The sequence below is a fragment of the Leiobunum rupestre genome, chromosome 9, assembly GCF_980474605.1.
Source record: "Leiobunum rupestre chromosome 9, qqLeiRupe1.1.hap1, whole genome shotgun sequence".
Taxonomy (NCBI): domain Eukaryota; kingdom Metazoa; phylum Arthropoda; class Arachnida; order Opiliones; family Sclerosomatidae; genus Leiobunum; species Leiobunum rupestre.
The window spans coordinates 57,904,142-57,925,306 of record NC_143392.1 but is presented as its reverse complement, the minus strand read 5'-3'; positions in this window follow the sequence as shown (position 1 = coordinate 57,925,306).

Sequence of the window (21,165 nt, the reverse complement as noted above, 5' to 3'; positions counted from 1 at the left end):
TAATTAAATTTTCCTGCATTTCATTATTTCTCTGAATTTAATTGGAAGTTCTTGAAAAACCATATTTTTTGCACATAAAAGTTTTGCCAAATTGAGCAAAATTACTTTAACTGTTTTTTCATCAACATGTTTTTTAATAAATTGTTTTATTGTTAATGCATTTCCTTGCTATATTTTCAGAAAATGGATAATTCAAATATTATTGTACGCCAGTTTTGTTCTTTCTACACAAAAGTAATGAAAAGTTTATTCAACATAAAATTAATTACCACAAACACCTAAAGGCTCATTTGTAAAATCTTTTAATTATCTAAAATTTATAGAAAATCATTCCTTAAACAATTTAACTAATGTTTAAATTTGGTGTTCGTTTTAATTATTTGATTTAAATTTGTAGAAAATCATTCTTAAAGCAATTTATTTCATGTTTAAATTTTGTGTTTCAATTTTATTTCTTTGATCTAACTACATAGGATAAGATACTATGAATTAAATGCAGCTTCATGTTTTGAAATTTATTATATTAATATCAATATGGAATAATCTTCAATTATCGTTTTGAAATTTGTATTGTTTTTCATAAAAAACCTTACTTTTTATAATCCGAAAAGTATGGAAGCCTTTAATATTTTCAGCTAACAATTGAAATTTCAAAAAATCAAATGTTGAAAAACTTAATGTTTTTAGCTAAACCCACAAATAAATAAATGTTGAAAAACTAAACGTTTTAAACTAAATATCTAGAACTTAGTGTTGAAAAGCTAAACGGTAAATATTTCGAATGATGAAAAGCTAAACATTTAGAATTTCATGTGTTGAAATGCTAAACTACTTAAACTAAACGCTAATTTTTTAACACGTTTAAACTCTAAACGTTAAGCCAATAACATATTTACATAATAAACAGATTAGCTTCTTAAAATGTAAAACACTTAAACATAAACGGCCTCAACATGTTTATGTATTCAATGTGTTTAAAACTCCGTTGCATTTTGATGTTTAGATAAATGTTTAGATTCTAAACATTTTTTTTCTGTGTAGATTTCTACCTTTTATATCGGTGATCTCGACTTTTAAACCGAGACGTTTTGAAATGTTATATGAGGCACACCTGGTAAGTAACCTAGGAACAAATATATATAATAAAACAATTTAATTGCGAAAAAAGAGTATTTCGTTCATATTATTCTAGCTCTTAACTTTTGTAACTTAAAATTCAACGGAAATATAACGAAAACAATTGACGTTTCTAGAAAAAATCTAATTAAATTAGAATATCAAAATAAATAACCGCTTTTTGTAAAATCCTCTAGAAACTTAAATGATTATCGCGTCTTCCATTCGTGATATTTTTAAGGTAAAGGAAGACATGAATTAGCTTTACTTTAATAAGATACAGTTCCTTTAAAGCAAGGGCAGCCAAAATTCATTTAAAAAACGCCATTTAAAAGGTCGAGTGTTCCAGTTAATTTATGCAGCCTTTCTCTTTGAAAAAGGCTTATTTATTTCCTTTTTTATATTTATTTTTTTCACACATAAAATTCCACCAAAAATGTTTCCATTGAGTTATAACTTAGAACTTAAAAAATGTTCTCAGATTTTATTTAGAAAAGGTCAAAAAGTTAAAAGGTAAAAAAAATTTGTATCTTTGTAAGTTGGTTTTCATTATTTGTTATCCGGATTTAAAACTAATAATAATAATTTTTTTTAGAATTGAAAAACGTATATAAATCAAATAGAAGACGTTTACAATTGAAAACGAATTCTGATTTGCGTGTTTGTTTCTCATTTGTATGAAAGGGGTTTCTTATATCCAACTACTACAGTTTCCTCTTCGGACGGACCGAGCATTTAGAGTCACACTAAACGTCTAAGCATTCAAATGGCAGGGTTGTCACCAAATGTTCATGGTGAACGTCCTATTATCGATTTGCTACAGCATCGTGTGGGTTTTGAACCCAAGCCACAGTGTTTCGAAAAGCCCAAAATGCGGTAGAAATTAAAAAATTACCAGACACATAATATTTACATATTTATAACCAGAAAGTAAACAGGAGTAACGCTGCACCAAAATTATAATGCTGCGCCCCCTAGGAACACAGGGTTAACGTTGGTAGCCCTTAATGAGTTTAGAGAGTTGACAGAAATTCTCGGTCGTAAGTCTTACCATATACTAATAAAATTAAGATTTAGGGTTGGAAAAGTCCATTTAAGAGCATGTTCACCCGAGATTTCTTCCGAAACACGCAAGTGGATACCCAATATTTTTCGAACGTTTTCTAGTAAACGTTCTATTATATCCATTCCATAAATATTCCCGGTTTCCCTTGAAGAAAGTTGAGTTTTAATAATTAGAAATTAGTAATAAAATTCCTAGCCAAAATTAGGCTAAAACGAATAACAGAAGAAAAGCCCTACCGTTATGCAAATTAGTATTACCCTAGCGTATACTAATTTGCAAAAATTATAGTATAGAAAACAGTTTAATCAGGCAAAACATCACTTGATAATATACAAAAATTATGTTAATAAATATCTTAATTGCTTATTTTTTTTAAATATATGAAGCAAACATAGCTATTCAATATTTTCAGTTGCTAAACGCATATTGTTCAGAAAATATTGGTCGTTTTCATTACACAATTCTATCTCGTGTTCAGAATTATTTAAACTGACTGTACCCTAGTAGCACAAAATCTTTGGCCCAGCAGCTGGTGAATAATTGTCGGCCAACACTGTAGGCGCGGCAGTGATTAAGGTGTTGAGCATGTCCTACCTGGCCGGTAGGTGGAATGGGTGTAGGGGTTCCACAAATCAGCCATCGACTTACCTACATTTATCCAACAGTGAATCTACGTTTTGCCACCATAGCGCCTACATTTAGCCAGCACAACACCGATATTCCTCCACAATCGCGCCGACTTTTAGCCAACATTTAACCAATCCCACGCCATCATTTAGCCACCATTTACCCACCCCTGCGCCATCAACTAGCCATCTCTGCGCCACCTTTTACCCAGCCCTGCGCCACCATTTATCCACCCCTGTGCCACCAACTAGCCATCTCTGCCCCACCATTTACCCAGCCCTGCGCCACCAACTAGCCATCTCTGCGCCACCATTTACCCAGCCCTGCGCCACCAACTAGCCATCTCTCCGCCACCATTTACCCAGCCCTGCGCCACCAACTAGACATCTCTGCACCACCATTTACCCAGCCCTGTGCTACCATCTAGCCATCTCTGCGCCACCATTTACGAAGCCCTGTGCCACCATCTAGCCATCTCTGCGCCACCATTTAGCCATCTCGGCGCCACCATTTACCCAGCCCTGTCCCACCATTTATCCATCCCTGTGCCACCATCTAGCCATCTCTGCGCCACCATTTACCCAGCCCTGTGCCACCAACTAGCCATTTCTGCGCCACTATTTACAATAAGCTGTCTAGTATCTGTCAATTATATGACTGTTAAATCATAATACTTATGAACCCATTATTATCGAATCCTTTGTCATAGTAATATTATCATTTAGATCCAATAACTTATAAAATGTACAATCGAACAAGTGGTGTAATTTGTAAAATTTGGATAACAATATAATTAAAAAAAACATTTATTTATGATGAACAGATTCACGATTTTTTTTTAAAAAATTAGATAAACAAAAATTAAATCATTCTAATTCCTTTTCTTTACGAGTATTCAAACTTCTTCTTGAACGCCCTCCATTCCTATCTGGAGCTCCTCTGATATATTTTTTTACGACAGTTTCGACGGTAAATTCCTTTACCTCATCAAAATTAATTTGGATTGCACCTATGTTAAATGTTTAGATTAATTAATGAACTTTTTAAGGATTATGGAATTGCTTTAACATTCGATATGGCGTGCGAGTTAACTGCCTTCTAGGGTTCCATTTTTATTATTATAAAGTTTCAGAGGATATTTAGGGTTAAGATACATTTTGGAAGTAATTACTTACGTACTATGACGTCTCTTATTTTCATCTCTTTGAAGGGAAATTTTTCTTCGGAGCCAATCCAATTGAATTGCAAGACTAATTCATTTTCCATTACTTTTCGAAATAGCCGCGCGCAGCAATCGGAAACTGTTTTTCCCCCGTAACAGGCAAAATTACGAATCTATTAAAGATAAAAGAATTTTTTATATTTAATATAAATTTTATATGAATTTTTTGAACTGAAAACTTACAGCTTGATTTTTAATAAGTTTGTTTTCTAAAAGGTTTTCTACTATTTGGAGATCTTTTAATGTGCTGATTGGGAGTTTTGGAAACCCTTCTATATCAGCCATTTCTGTTTTCCTACCATACGTTGCTTTGCTGTTTTTAAGCACCAATTCCATTTTCGTGTTGAGATCTGTTAACATGTGTATGACTGTTCTTTTAAATTTTTCGTCAGTTTCGTCTAAAAATTATAATATAAATTTTAAAAAGTTAATTCAAGATTAAAAAAAACACTGTATAAAAGAACATTTTAAAGCAATTACAATGAAATATTCTCAAAATTTAAATTGCGAGTACATTAAAGAAGTTTTATTTAAATACCTGTTGAAAGAACCTTCTTGCTTGAGCAAAATATCCTAGGGGTTTCTGTCATCGACTCTGAATATTTAATTTAAAACTTTACCAATTAATACCTTAAATAAAGTTACTAAAGCAATTAGAACTCACCTAAATTCAAATTTCTGCGACAATTATCAATGTCCATGCGATCAAGATTTTTTTCATAACTTCCTAAGCCCGATTTTGATAGAGCAAGAGTCCCTGCATAACTACTTGAGGAATATGAACTCACATCTTCACTTAATGAGTTTAAAGGTGAAAAATCATTTATCCCGGTATTAGTGGTCGAAGAATCTATCCCAGCACCATCACGTAAAGGATTCAACAATGTATAGTTTTTGAAACTTCTACGCTGCTTTTTTTCTTTTGTCAGAGATATCCTTTGATCTATATCTTTTGATCGTGGATAATCTTTTAGAGATTTACATTTTCGCACTTTTGATGGTGATAACTGCCTCCTAACTTTTTTCTCCATTACATTTTTTTTTGAACCCATGTTGGCAGAAGTTTTATTTTTGGGTCTCTTAAACTCAGCTTCACCTGCTTTGGATTTCTTACTACACGTTTTGAAAGACCTATTTATGGAAGATGAACTTTTTTTGGATTCACCAGACTTTGTTAAATCTTCTGATTCGGAAGTATTTGCCAAGTATTCTGATTCTGAAATCTCCGCCAAGTCGTCTGATTCGGAAGAATTTGCCAAGTCCTCTGATTCGGAAATGTCTGCCAAAGCTTTTGATTCAGAAGTCGCTGCCAACTCTTTTGATTCGGAAGCCTCAGCCAAGTCTTGTGAAGCACACAAAGGTTGTTCTTTTGATTTAGCAGTTAATAAATTGTCACTGAAGTTAGAAGAATCCGACTTTTCATATGACACTGCAGAGCCTCCTGGCTCATTTATTTTTATAGTGGAAACTGAATTGTCAACCAGAGGTAGTGGTGTATTTCCACCATTGCCCATAGATAAAATTTCACTGTAATTAGTTAGTGAACCTGCGATGACATTGGTTGTGTCTTTGCTCTTTGCCACTCCGACTTCGTCATTTCTTGCTGTGAAACAAAATGAAATTCCATTGTTAGGGTTGTAGTATTAAAATATTCAACTTTGAACTAAATTAAATTGAGTTATATATAGCTAATAAAAACAACTATTTTTTAAGGATGGAAAGCTTAATACTATATTTTCTGTGTGCAAGATGACCTGAAGTTAATAAAATTATTGCTTACTTTTTGAAGATTCTTGGTTGGAAGTTCGATCAGAGCCACTCGTCTTTGTCAATAAATTTGCTTTCTGTACTATATAAATATTGAACAATAAATTTTAATTAAATGTCAGGAAATGAAACAGGAAGAAGCGGTTGAATAATTAATGGTCACATACAGTGATTGAATGGCACCGGAGGCGGCTTTGGTAACAGGATGCTAATTCTTCCTTTCCTTTTGTTACAACTTGTGACAGTTAAATTTGTTTCATCTATATATAAAAATTAAAATAGCTTAGAAATCTAAATATAATACTCTTTTTTGTATAAGAAAGTATACAAACCATCTGAGCTATTTGTTACTGTAGCTGAAGGAGGTTTAATACGCCTTCGTTTCCTGGCGAAACCTACGTCTAACTCGCTAGCCAAATCCGAGGTGTCCTCTGCTTTGTTTTGCTTATCAAGAGCTTTACCATAATCGGCTGAATATAGAAAACAACGAATAAAGTACCTAGTTTTGTCGGACTTAAATTGTTTAAATCAAAATAAAAGCTTTAACATACTTGTCTTATAAAGAATTTTTCCATCGTGTAAACTCCAAATTGCTTTTGGTGTTGTCAAGTCTTTAATTAATTTTGTTGGATTACGTGTTGGTGGCCAATAACATTTATTTTCGGTTAGGCACCAAGATAAAGGCACAACTGATACTGTACTCTCATCGAAAAAGCTGAATACTGCATACATCTAAAAAAGAAACAAAACGAAACAGAAACAAGTAACAAAAGCTAAACATTGTTTTTCTAAACTCATGGATTACAGAATTTTAATAAAGGTAGTCAGCAAACTGAATTAAAATAAAAATTTTTGCATTAGAGTTTTAGACTATTTATTAAATTAGTTATACTTAAATATGTTTCTGCAAAATATTCGACTATATCGAATTAGAAAATATCTATAAAATCATAAAAATATAAAAAAAACTCGTTTATTTACTTGTGGTGGCTCTTTAGAACTGTTTTAAGATAATTGTTATTTGATATTTGTGAAAATTTGAACTTAACAATTGTGAAGAACTGGTATAATGGTAGCTAAAGAGTCGTTTCGGTTTAAGTGAAGGACGCATTTGCGTTCGAACAGACTTAAAGGATATGATTTCACTGTCTTTGAAATTCTGGCAATAAACATTCCCAAAGCAGATGAGTCAAGAGGATAACTAAAAATATTGTCATAATATTTACATAAGCTCCCAGCTATCATTATTTCTTTTTCTCGTGTCCGATAAATATGTTTAACTATAATAACGTCACTGGTAACTAACTTTACGCAGTTGTTGGCGGAATTAATGGAGATGCAATACTTAGGAGTTTCAACCTTCTTAAATGACTCAGCCCCATGTGGTACATTCCTACTCTTGTCTTTAAATGGCTGTTTAAGAACAGTACTAGTAATCTTTTTGTTCTCAGCACAGATTCTATGACCTTCATTTAACCGCTTACACAATTGTTGAAGAGGTTTATTTGGAGACCTCAATTTTTTTTTCAAAAGTTGCAAATGATTTTCAAACGGAAAAGCACTAAATGCATCTAAAGGGCCAAATCGTTTTACATCTGTCACTAAATGTTTTAAAGAATGAACATTAAGGCTAACAAACTTTTCGCCATAAAAATCTGGGCAAGACAAAACATATAAATCCAATAATTTTTCAGCATAGTCAACTAGTGTTTCGATTAAAGTTGGGGAAGCGAGTATGTAGATTGCGCATTGAAGCAATCGAAAATGATCCAAAACATCGTTAGCTACAATTCCCTTACACACGACTGGGCCAGTATAGAGGAGAAACTGTCGAAACTCAGTTGCCTTCCAACGATCCATATGCTTCATTGATCTAGGCTTTCTTGCGAATTCGCTAGGAATATGGTTTGAACATTTTAAAAGCCTCGAAGACATTTCTGTTACCTGATTAGCACTGAGACGAACAATTAATTTTCCCTTTTTAACCCAAGCCCTGATAAACCCTTTGGTAACTCCTAAACAAACAAGGTGCATGTAGTCTAAGGGAAATTGAGCTACCATATCTATATCTAAGACTTCAAGGGGTGAACGTTCACCACGTAAATGATGTTCCTCATTATCTTGATTTCTAAATGTTTGGTTGGTACGGAGCGCTACAGTTTCCTCTGAATAGTCCTCTATGAAAACCATATTATGCTCTAACATGTAACCCGAAATATTACACTTGTCGCAGGAAAAATAACCTGTATGACCTTTTATGTGTTTCAGAAAAGCCCTAGCAGGGGTGTCTAAAATAAACGGTCCATCAAGATTACAAATTATATTCCTTTCTCCGTAAGAAAATCCATGAACCCTAAGATCAGATAGTTCTTTAATAAATGGACCTAAATATTCTCTAAGCGAACCTGGCTTATGTTCACCGCAAAACACACCCACTGGAAATACGTCACTTATAATACCATTTTTAAAACTATAGACGCCCACTAAAATTGGCCAAAAGTTAGTGCTTGAGCTTTCAAATAGAGGAATACCATCAACGTTTGTTGCAAATGATAAAGCCTCTGGATAATCAGGATATAAATCAAAAAACTTTGTTAAACCAATCTTCAACCCAATGTGCCAGTACTCCCCATTTGCCACTCCCGAAATGCCTGTAGTGTGTCTTATTGTTTTCAAAATAGTTCTACAATCTTTCGGCAATTCAGCATGTCCATGAGCTCTAAGAAGTTTAAGTAAATCATTAACTTTAACTGTATCGACATTGTGATTTGTAATCCAATCCCTAAGATCTTCGGCCAAATTATTAGATTCTTCGTCAGAAGAGCTTAAACTTAAATTAGAAGAACTACTGGAAAAACTAACAAAGCTATCGCATTCAGATACTTCTGAAAAATCTGAATAGCCCGCCTCGATATTATCAAATCCAACAATATTCCTCTCTTCGACACCATCATCCCTTTCTTCGCCAATGTTATTATTAGTTTCAACTTGACCATTGTGAAAGTTTACGAAATGTATGGTTTCAGGGTTAGCTTGAGACTCCTGGGACAACCTATCTAACACACTTCTCAAATAACTAGCTCTTTTTCTTCTCATGTGTCGTTTGCTCAGATTAATTGGTGTGTCCATATTAAAAGCGTACTATTAAAAATTTGGGCTCAACCTGCTTTAAAAATTGGTATATCTCTCAAATATTAACTTTCCTCGATATTTAAGACAAATATAAAAATTTAGTTAGGTTCCATAATAAAATTGTTTTGCTATTTTTCCTCAAGTTTAGCGAACGATTTATTTATCCATTACCTTTTCCTCAGAATTTCTATCTTGTTCCATAATTTACAATGAAATATTCAGAATCATGAAGCCTATTAAAAATAATATAAACATTAATTTCAGTGTGATATGATTGAACATATAAATTAATATACTGTTAAAAATAACCAAAGAATACCAATTAGGTAGATAATAACTAAACATCTGATCAAAATAAAGTCATATTATTCAGTTTACTATAATATTTACACTATCTTTTCAATTATTACAAAAACCAGTAAATAATTAACAAGTTTATTTACATATTTAAGGGGGGTTGGGGAGATTGAAAACTAAAGTTAATTTGAAACATTTATTTAAATTCATTAACCCAAAATGGGTGTTTTTATCTTTCCGATACTTCTAGCGATTCGTGAGCTTTTTAAGGCAATTGGGTTAAATTGTAGTCTTTTTATTTAAATAAAAAATTTATGTCCTATCCTACCAAGTGGAATTTTTAGCTTTAAACTGATTGGAATGTGAGATTGAAAACTAAAGTTAATTTGAAACATTTATTTAAATTCATTAACCCAAAATTAATGACATTAATTAATGACAAAGAATTTCAATGTTATATTTTGAATTACAAACAAACATGTGGTAAATTTCACGGAGATACTGTAATCGGTAATTAATTATTTACAAAAAGCCTCGAAATATTTAATTGTATAACTACTAGTTTTGTAGATTTACTCATTAATTAATCATAAATTTAAAGGAAATTTTTAACAGTGTAAAATGTAATGGAATACTAAGATATATTTACCTTTAAAAGAGACACCAATTTTCTAACATCAGTAATGGCGACCAGCAAGCTAGAAAGTTTATTGTCCGACTCCGATATGGAACACGAGGTCAAGGTCCTTCCTTTCCCTTTCTTCTCGGTTTCTGGAGCTCGACGCGAGGCTCTACGTGTTTTATGACGAGTAACCTCGCGAGTAACAGAGAGCGGAGAGCGAGTCTAAGGTAACGGCCAACTTCGACCACGGGTACCAAAACAGCGACGGTACGCGCCGAGCGCGCGGTTGAAGTTGGCCGTACTGAGGTAGATATAAGAGTTCCAAAGACAACTTATAAAGCTTTCCCACTATTTTACACGTTTGGACTAGAAATTTACAGCGTAATGTAATATTATAGTAGTAGGAAAAAATTAATGTAAATATAAAAATAGTGCCCTTATAGTACGGTAGGTTGTAAATATTGTACATTTCGGTACTATATATTACGCTCTCAAAATAATAATTATGGTATTCTATAGTACCATATTATAGTACGTATGGCAACGCTGGACGTAACGTATGCGGCCGCGCGTATGGAAAAATATCACGTGGCTTATAAGCGATAATAGGATTGCGCTTCGCAATGAATGTCGAGATATCTGATTTAGTGCGTTTGAATCTGTGGCGAACTTGGTAAGGTCGCTGACTCGCTGCCGTCGAAGTCAGAAGTTGGTGGTTCAAATCCTTAAACCACCCAATTAATTATTAACATAAATGATTTGTGAATTTGTGCTGGTAAGGTGTCGGCATCACCTACACTGTTCCCGCAGATCTTTAAATACATAAATTTTTTTCTAGTGATTAGAAAACTTACATTTAAAAAACCTTTTAAATAACATAAATTTTAATAAAGAAATGTAAATGAGTCTTTATTAAACTTATTTCTTTATATAAGTACTAAAAAGAATATAACTGCTGGGAATCTTTCGGTTTTTTGTAGGCAAATTTACTTAGGTGATGGTTCAGAGTTGAAAGCCAACAATAATTCAGCACCAACAGTCTACCAACACTACCGACACCTCCCCAACACTAAAACGGAAGGTCTGTGCTACTAGGGTATAAGGTGGTTCATTTGGTTCTTCAAGTAAATCCATAACGGCCCTCGGAAGTGGAATTTGTTTTTGCTTTTCTATTCTTTTGCTGAGGGAAATGTTCGAAATACTGGGATCACTCGAATCCAGGGCTCGATTAAATATGTCCCGTAAATGTTCAATTCTAGATGTTTTCCTAGAATGGATTTCCCTGTCTCGACGGTATAATTTAGAACGGGACTCACCCGCCTGTTCAGTTAGAATTCCTATTGGTAAAAGGACTGCTGAATAATTATTTCACCATGAACAAGGATTTTATGTAGAGTTACAGGCAAATTAAACCACTTATAATTGTCAACGTACTTTTTACTTAATTCTAGACAATATTGACCAAATTTTTCGGAATCAATGGGGAAATTTGAGGATATGGCACATATAATTAAGTGCAAGCCAACGTTCAATGGAAAGAATTTCTGCAAATATTTCTTGATTTGAAGGCGAAAAAGCCCTTCTGGTCGTGTTTCCATCGTTGCTCGTAAAGTCTACCCTTAATGATAACTTCTCCCACATCAAACGTTGAATATCTTGTTTTCTTTTAATAAAGGTCGGGTTCTTAGCTCCCGCCTTAATGCGCCAGGTCTTTAATCCATCAACGTTGCGGTGCCCCAAATGTAAGCAAAACTCCATGAACCGTATCCAGGTGTGCAATGGACTCAGTCCATATCGTAACAGAGTTCCATCTTTTGGTAAAAAGTGTTGACAATGAATGTCGTTAAATTGGGTAGGTGTTGCCCCGCAGATTGGGCAGCATTGCTGAGACGAAGCACCTGATAAAAAACTTAACACTTTGCTGTCGGTTACAGTAAGCTTAAGACTGTACGCGACTTACACAGATATGCCCGAAATGTTTGGAGTGAACATCTGCAGTTGTTCAATTTGTTGTTTTACCCAATCACTTTCTGCTAATAAAGATTCCTTGGATTCTTTAATAAATTGAATTCTTAGGGGCCGACAAAAGCGTACTGACTGCGGTTTCTGTTTTTCCAGACGGTATGTCCATATTCTGATCTTAGGCTCAAAGTAATTATTGTGGTTACAACAAGTTGGCAAGCCAAAATATACCTCTCCTCGGAAGAATTGTCCCTAGTGGTATTAATTTCTCGAGATAACCCTTAAAGATATATCTCCACAATTTAGAGTTATTTGTTAAAAATGTTATCCCAGTTCTATCCCGCCCGGTATAAAATTTTAATTATAATTAAAATAATTGAGACGAAACGACCAATTTTAATTTTTTCAGAATATCATAAGTTAAGTAGTTACAACAGTGAGTTAGACGTACTATAACAATGCACAATTGAATTAAACCCTTTTTACAGTACAAGTTTATCAGTTGAATATAATACAAAGCAAATTTTAATGAAAGAAATATCTAACGACCGTTCGCTTTTTGAATAATAGTTTTAATGGAATCGGGCCGATTTTAATTAAACGACAGTTTATCGAAACTTTGTGAAAAGAATATTCCCTAAGGCCGCGCGATAAATTTACGAGACTAATTTCCCGTCGCCATTATATCGCAAATTTAGTTGATTCGTGATTGCCAGAACTTTAATGTTGTGGGCGATTGATTAGAAAATAAAATGGCAACCAGAATTATGCAAAATTATAAATGCTTATTTTTATTCAGAACAGTCTATGGAACGTTCTATATTTAACTTTCATCAATAACCCAACAATATAATCACTCCTACGTAATTGTACAGAACTGGTTCTCAAGTGTCTAAGACTAGATTTGTCTTAGTTCATCGTGATTGAAAAATAAACCAAAACATACTTACACTTAAGTAAATATCATAAATTATACCGAGTAATTTTAACTAAATTCAAACTACCTTACTATAAACTCTTGTCTTAATTAACAGCTGAAAGCTGTTCCCTACTAATTACTTCCAATCTACTTAATTAGCCTCACAGGTTGAGTTGATAATTTCAAGGGTATAATTAGGTTATTCCAATTCAAAAAATAAAAACTATCAATTTTATCTTACAACTGACTTGACTTAGTTCACAATAACTTTAACACTTTCAGTCTTAAACACACACTGTTTATACACTTAAGTCCATTCACTCACGTTCCAAACGCGAAACACAATTTAACTCTTTTCTTGACCGAAGACCGAACAAACTAATTAAAACCGCAAAGTTACCTCATACTTTTGACCGACACCAGGACCCCGTCCTGTAGTAGTTCGTCTGACAGCCAAGAACTAAGAAAGACTAAATCTTCATTAGTGACGGCAACGGCTTTATATACGTTTATTTGGCGTTTTTTAGACCCGTCAAGATTTGACTAAAGTTCGAAAAATTGAAGAGATTATATTTTTTACCCGGTTTGATTGATAGTTCTCCACACGGTGGCGCTATTTTATTACTTTGATTTAGTTTCCGTGGGAGATTTGAATAATTATCATTCAATAAACAATATATACGGATATTGTATTAATCCGTTTAGTTCATAATCATAATTGTTCCTTTACTTAAAATATTTTCCCTAAGGAAGTCAATGGCTCGGCGGTGAACTATCAGCATTGTAACAATGCGACCCGAGTTCAATTCCTGATCGAGATCAAATTTTACATTAAAATTCTAAAATATTTAATTAAATATAAGATTAATATAATCTATAAATATTTAATCAAATATAAGATTAATATAATCTATAAATATTTTATTAAATATAAGATTAATATAATTTATAAATAATTATTTATAAGATTAATATAATTTATACATATTTAATAAAATATTAGATTAATATAATTTATAAATATTTAATAAAATATAAGATTAATTTAATTTATTAATATTTAAAATGATGTAGAATAAATTATAGTACCTAATGTTATAACTTTGTAAAAAACAACTGTTTTTTAGCAAAACACCGTAAATTAACAGGCGTTGGTGGCTGAGGGGTTAAAGTACATCTCTTGCACGAGGCAGACCCGGATTCGATTCCCGGCCGGCGCCAAAAATCGCAAATTGATACTAAGACGAATACCGTGTACAACTGGTGGAAACCCTGCCATTGGACGTTGAGAGGTAGCGTTACACTCAGCACTCGCTCCGTCCCAAAGTCATTAAGAAGAAGTTGGAGAGAAAACGCCCATACAAACACAACAGACTCAACATCCACAACCATCATAACACGAACTCAACACCCACAACAGTCACAACACGAACTCAACATTCACGACCTACAACATAACAATAACGAAATATCCGATGAGCGTTGACGAAAAAAACTTACCAAACCAAACCCAACCGCAAATCAATCCGTTAACGCTCACCGTCACACGGTGGTTTTGCCAACCCTTCGAGGAACTGCGAACGCAGAAATTTCGAGAAATTGCGTACGCAATGATTCACCTTCGCACGGATAATGCGGTGATTATAAAAAGGCAGTCATTACTAGAGTCTATAGAGCTACCGAAGCTCTGTTTATACCACGATTGATCGGTGCTTCCATCAAAGCCCCAAGAGACTGAAAGAGTTAGATGTAAACTTTCCTGATTAAACTTTCCTGATTAATGTCCTTTGTGTACCTGATGATAAATTATCCTTGAAGATTTAAAATCCGGTGTAGAGTGTGGTCTAAAACATTTTGAAGAGAAACGAACGCTACCGTTTAAGATACATTCACAACAGCCATCCTGCAGAGTAATTTAGCCTGAAGAACTTTATAGTAAGATGGGAAGAGAGAAGAGCCGTGAGATAAAGCAGTTTGCCTGATCATATTATAGGTGTTTACTGTTAAATCGCCATCTAAAATCAATGCGAGAGCTTCTGTGTCAGAACAAGACGTTGGCACATCCTTGGGCATTCTTTCGGGTACAGCTTATGCTGAATTCGAACGGTTCAACAGTTCTTGTAAGCCCAAGGTCAATCCAGTTTATCATTTCCGTTCAACCGCTACTGCTGCTGCTTTTATGATTTTATCAGCGGGTTCGTCTTAAATAGCGTAACGTATTAAAGTTTAATAAAGAGTTTTTCATTTTATTTTAATTTTAGTGTTTTTATAATATCTTTCTGACTATATGTGTATTGTTTAACTTCTTTCATTTTAAAAATGTAATTGCTGGATTTAAATAAAGCGTGAAAATTATTAGTTTCGAAATGATATTTACAAATCTTATCCAATCTAAAGTCCATCGTTCGGGTATTAGTAAGTATTTCATACAAACTAACTTAATTAAGTATTTTTAGAAGTGAAGAGAAACACATTGTGAAAAACCAAATGAAAAGAGACTTTAAACGGTTTGAAAATTCTTAATATCTCTATTTTAAAAATCCACCGTTTTCGGAGGAACTGTTCCTCCTTCTTTCATCCCAGCATGTATCCCCTTTTATCATGGTTTCTCTCCAAAAAATAGCCAAAAATCTCAAATCAGTAGGTCTCGATCCTATTTATCACCCACCGCCCAAATTGTCAGCTTTATTATGTTATAACAAAGAACCAACTGCCCTCCTCGACCAGGCCATCATTTATAAAATCTCCTATGATTATGGTGATTATTACATTAACCAATGCCGTCGCCCATTTCATCAAAGGCTTAAAGAGCACAAAAATATAAACAACCCGTACAATAATTCTCCCCTTAGCGAACACCTTCGTGTTTTTGGCCATAATGCTAGGTGGGACTCAATAGAGATACTAGCTTAACCAAAATTACATAAAACTCATTTTAATGTACGCGAATCCATCGAAATTTAAAAAAATAAATCCGCGCAATGTTTAAACCGTGACGATGGTCCCTTTAACTTATACACGTTTTCTCCACTTTTTAAACGTGTTTATGGGCCTCACCCTCTCACACATACAACAAACCAATTCCTCCTATCGCAGAATCCACCATTCCGACAATAGTAGCCTCGAGCGCGAACGAAGATATCGAGCCTATTGCTCATATAACACTTCGACGGGGTCGACTCACCTTCGCGAAAAAACGCTCGCGGCTAAAGAACAGTAGCCTCCACTATATGTATAAAGCGCATAAATATTTTTTCGTCCCAAAGTTTTACCATTGTACTGTCAGACTTGTAAAATCCCTGAAGAAGGAGGATCAGTTCCTTCGAAACGTTCGATTTTGTAAATAAATAAATATAGTGAAAAGAGATTTTAACCGGTTTTAAAATTCACAAAGTATTTTTAAATATTTGAATATCGTAATTGTATGTTGTTGCGTTAAAAGTAGAGTTTAGATGTATAGTCGTTTTAAGAAATACTCGTGATATGGGTTCAAGTGCCCAGTATATTTAAGTACTACAATGAAATTAAAATAAAGTTTAAAAATATTTCCATTCTACGGTACTTTAACAACGAATATTCTATGACGTCAAAACACTCAAATCCATGTTTCAAATTCAAATTAACCGCGCAAAACACTTAAATCCTTGTTTTAATTTGATTTTAAAATTAACCGCGACGTGCCCCAGACCACGTCTCCCCCCCCCTGAGAAATCCGCGCCCCAGACCGCGCCCCCCAGGGGAAATCAGCGCACGCGCGCCGCCCGGCCCTAACTGGCATCCCACCTAATGACATCTAATTAAGGGGCATCGTACCAAGGGACATTGCCCTTAGTAGAATCGTACCTAGTGGCATCGCCGTAAATGGTATAGTACCTAGTGGCATCGCCCTAAGTGGCATTGTACCTAATCTGGTACTGAAATCTAGTGTGTATTGAGAGGGGAGTTTTGCTTTTCAGCCTATATATAACGGCCCTTACATACTAAGTAGGGTCTTCTATCTAAGGCGGTACCACCTTTGGGGTCGGGTATGGTTAACTTTTATTCAATAGATAAAGCTCTCAAAATTATTCGTAACACGTTTTGATCAAGTAATTTATATTTCTGTATTATCCGATTACGCGCACCGCTCAGGTTATGACTTTTTACGCGTTCTATCTGTTTGTATTAGGATTTTTTAGTCCATTTCTATCTGGGTTGAAAAGGAACGAGTGGGCTCGAAAAAGCTTCCCCAATACTCTTTTTAATAAAAGTTTATTTTAAACCATGAAGTATCTGTCTCTATAGTATATTACTTACTATTTACTAGTTTAAATTAACCATGGTTAAATTTTGCGTTTAGTCATTACTTACTATTATCATTAAACGACGTTAGTCATAACTTACTATTAGCGTTTAGCTACTTTAGTCATTACCTATTATTATCTAAAACCTCCACGAGTTATTATCGAAAGGGGAAAACCGATGAGCTCGGGGGAAGTATTTGCGTCGACTGTCGCCGTTATGTCGTTTTTGCCCTAGTGGAAACCAACTTTTAAAAGCTTTAACAATTTAACGGTATACGTTTTCGACAATAAGACAAGTTCGCATTAACTTTCGATGGACGACGTTACCTTTTTTTGGTATGAACGAATCATTTCTCTGTCACACAGGAAAAATAAATTCCGTTTTAATACTTTATTGAAACAGGTCTGCTCGTAACTTCAAACAAAACTAACTCGGTTTGGAATTATTCACAAAAACGGGATACTAAAATATTATGTGGATTAATTAGTGATACAATCTAACTAATCTGAAGTTTCAAGTAATGAGAGTGCCCTATGTGTAGTTACAAATGTTTATATGACGGTTAGATTTATTTATTTATTTATTTAGTTATTTATTTATTTATTTAGTTATTTATTTAAGAGACATACCTACGAAGCCGGAACGACTTACATGTAGTCATCACGATATGTGCTTTAGCTGATTGATTGAATGATTAGCGCGATATTTTGCAGAGATGTTAATGTAACTGCAATGCGTTAACCAACGCCTTGTGAAATACCTTGTTTATATACATTATACAGAGATGCTAATATATTAATGGTAAGTTGCGAAAATCACAGTGCGCGTAAAACTCAGACATTATATAGTGACTATTAAAACAATATAGCATAGTGAACAAGTTGGTCTGAACACAATATGTTGATATTCGAAGCCCTCCCCACCTCGCCGTAGCCCGGGCGGCGCGCGTGCGCTGATTTCCCCTGGGGGCGCGCGGTCTGGGTCGCGGATTTCTCGGGTGGGGGGCGTGGTCTGGGGCACGTCGCGGTTAATTTAAAATCAAATGAAAACATAGATTTAAGTGTTTTGCGCGGTTAATTTGAATTTGAAACATGGATTTGAGTGTTTTGACGTCATAGAATATTCGTTGTTAAAGTAACGTAGAATGGAAATATTTTTAAACTTTATTTTAATATCATTGTAGTACTTAGATATACTGGGCACTTGAACCCATATCACGAGTATTTCTTAAAACGACTATACATCTAAACTCTACTTTTAACGCAACGAAATACAATTCCGATTTTCAAATATTTAAAAATACTTAGTGAAAAGAGACTTTAACCGGTTTTAAAATTCACAATATTTATTTATTTAAAAAATCGAACGTTTCGAAGGAACTGATCCTCCTTCTCCAGAGATTTTTAAAAGTCTGACAGTACAATGGTAAAACTTTCGGACGAAAAAATATTTATGCGCTTTATACATATAGTGGAGGCTACTGTTCTTTAGCCGCGAGCGTTTTTTCGCGGAGGTGAGTCGACCCCGTCGAAGTGTTATATGAGCAACGGGCTCGATATCTTCGTTCGCACTCGAGGCTACTATTGTCGGAATGGTGGATTCTGCGATAGGAGGAATTGGTTTGTTGTGTGTGTGTGAGAGGGTGAGGCCCATAAACACGTTTAAAAAATGGGGAAAACGTGTATAAGTTAAAGGGACCATCGTCACGGTTTAAACATTGCGCAGATTTATTTTTTTAATTTCGATGGGTTCGCGTACATTAAAATGATTTTTATGTAATTTTGGGTTGAGCTAGTATGTCTATTGAGTCCCACCTAGCATTATGGTTTTCGCTAAGGGGAGAATTATTGTACGGGTTGTTTATATTTTTTGGGGCTCTTTAAGCCTTTGATGAAATGGGCGACGGCATTGCCCAATGTAATAATCACCACAATCACAGGAGATTTTATAAATGAGGGCCTTGTCGAGGAGGGCAGTTGGTTCTTTGTTATTACATAATAAAGCTGACAATTTGGGCGGTGGGTGATAAATAGGATCGAGACCTACTGATTTAAGATTTTTGGCTATTTTTTGGAGAGAAACCATGATATAAGGGGATACATGCTGGAATGAAAGAAAGAGGAACAGTTCCTCCGAAAACGGTGGATTTTTTTAATAGATATATTAAGAATTTTAAAACCGTTTAAAGTCTCTTCTCATTTGGTTTTTCACAATGTGTTTCTCTTCACTTCTAAAAATACTTAATTAAGTTAGTTTGTATGAAATACTTACTAATACCAGAACGATTGACTTTAGATTGGATAAGATTTGTAAATATCATTTCGAAACTAATAATTTTCACGCTTTATTTAAATCTAGCAATTACATTTTTAAAAATGAAAGAATTTAAACAAAAACATATAGTCAGAAAGATATTATAAAAACACTAAAATTAAAATAAAATGAAAAACTCTTTATTCAACTTTAATACGTTACGCTATTTAAGAAACCTAATTTTAGAAAACAGACATAACGTAAAATCAATGTGATGAAAAAGTAGCAAAAATAATATTAAAACGACTTATATTTTCTTACACACGATTTTTCGGTACCACACAGCGATTTTGTGAGATTTCACAACGGCGCACTTATTAAGGTCACGGTGAAAATGACAATGATTAGGAGCACTTATACAAAGAATGGTAGATAATTTAGGACAGTCTAAATCCTCGACGTTCTTGACGTTAACTCCTATGAAATGCGATAAAACTTTGGCCTTTACTAAAACTTTACAAAAAAAAGTGAACCCTTGTTCTTTTATATAATTTGCGATGGCTGTTGTAGTCTTCCCGTCCGTCGTCCCAACGGAGATCGCAAATGTTCCAATACAACCATCTACACTGCCATTTATCTTCTTCCGTAAGACTGGAATATGGATATGGTGGTTTAAAGGTCCAGACGTTATGCTTCTCCGTTTCCGTATCGTAAATAGCGAACTCTTTAATTATCATTTCTCCATTCACACGGAAAAAGTTTGCCTCGATAAAACATGTCCTTTTCATTTCTAGAAATAAACTTGTTTTGAAAAAAAAATTAGAACACGTAATTAAGACTTCGCTCTGAAAACACTGAAGCTTCCATCAGTCAAGTAACTTGACCATATGAAAAATTTTCATCAGGTCAATTGAACCCAAAAACATTTTCTACGTTATTAGTACTTTGCACAGCTATTCTGACTTGAACCGGGGTTTTTAATGCTTGTTGAATTGAATGGATAAATTATTTCAGCTTTTATATAAAGGATATCGGTTGGATAGAAAAAAAGTATATTTTATTATTTAAAACCATCACTTAAAAACCACTTTGCCCAAGTCTGCTGAGTTGGATAATTTTTCGATTCAATTATTGTAATTGTGGGAAAAAATTGCATGTAATTAAGTTATCGTTTTGAAAAAAGCTTCAGTGTTTTCATAGTGAAATGTAAGGGAAGTTGGCTTTAAATATAGTGGAAAATTACCTTTGCTATTCTATGTTCACCCATTAAATATGTCAGGAAGTGAAAAAATTCATTTAGCAAGCTTTTATTAAATTGTATTTTGCAATTTTGGTATCCACCCTGTATCATATATTTAAAAGCTCAAGCTTTTTTTTCCAACTTAATTTTAAACTTATCTTAAAACAAGCTTCCCTACATATAACTGAACCCAGAAATATTTATCTTCGTTATTAGTACGCTACGGAACTGTTCTGACTTGCCCCCAAGGTTTTTAAAGTGATGGTTAAATTAGAATCAAAAAATAAATAATTTCAGGTTTAATATAACTGATATAGGGTGGATCCAAAAAAAGTAATTTTTTTTTAAATTGAACACCATCTCTTCTGAATAGCTGTGTTGGGTAATTCTAAGATGGTTACATATTTTTTTTGGTTCAATAATTGTAATTCTGGGGAAAAAATGCACATAATAAAGTTATCGCATTGAAAGAACCTTCAGTGTTTTCATAGTGAAATGAAAGGAAAGTTGGCTTTAAATATAGTGGAAAATTATCTTTGTTATTCTATGTTCACCCTTTGAGAATGGTAGCAGATGAAAAAATAATTAGCCAACCTAATACTGTAATATATGTAAAATTTTCACTAAAACGCATCATTATTAAACCCAAAAAATATTT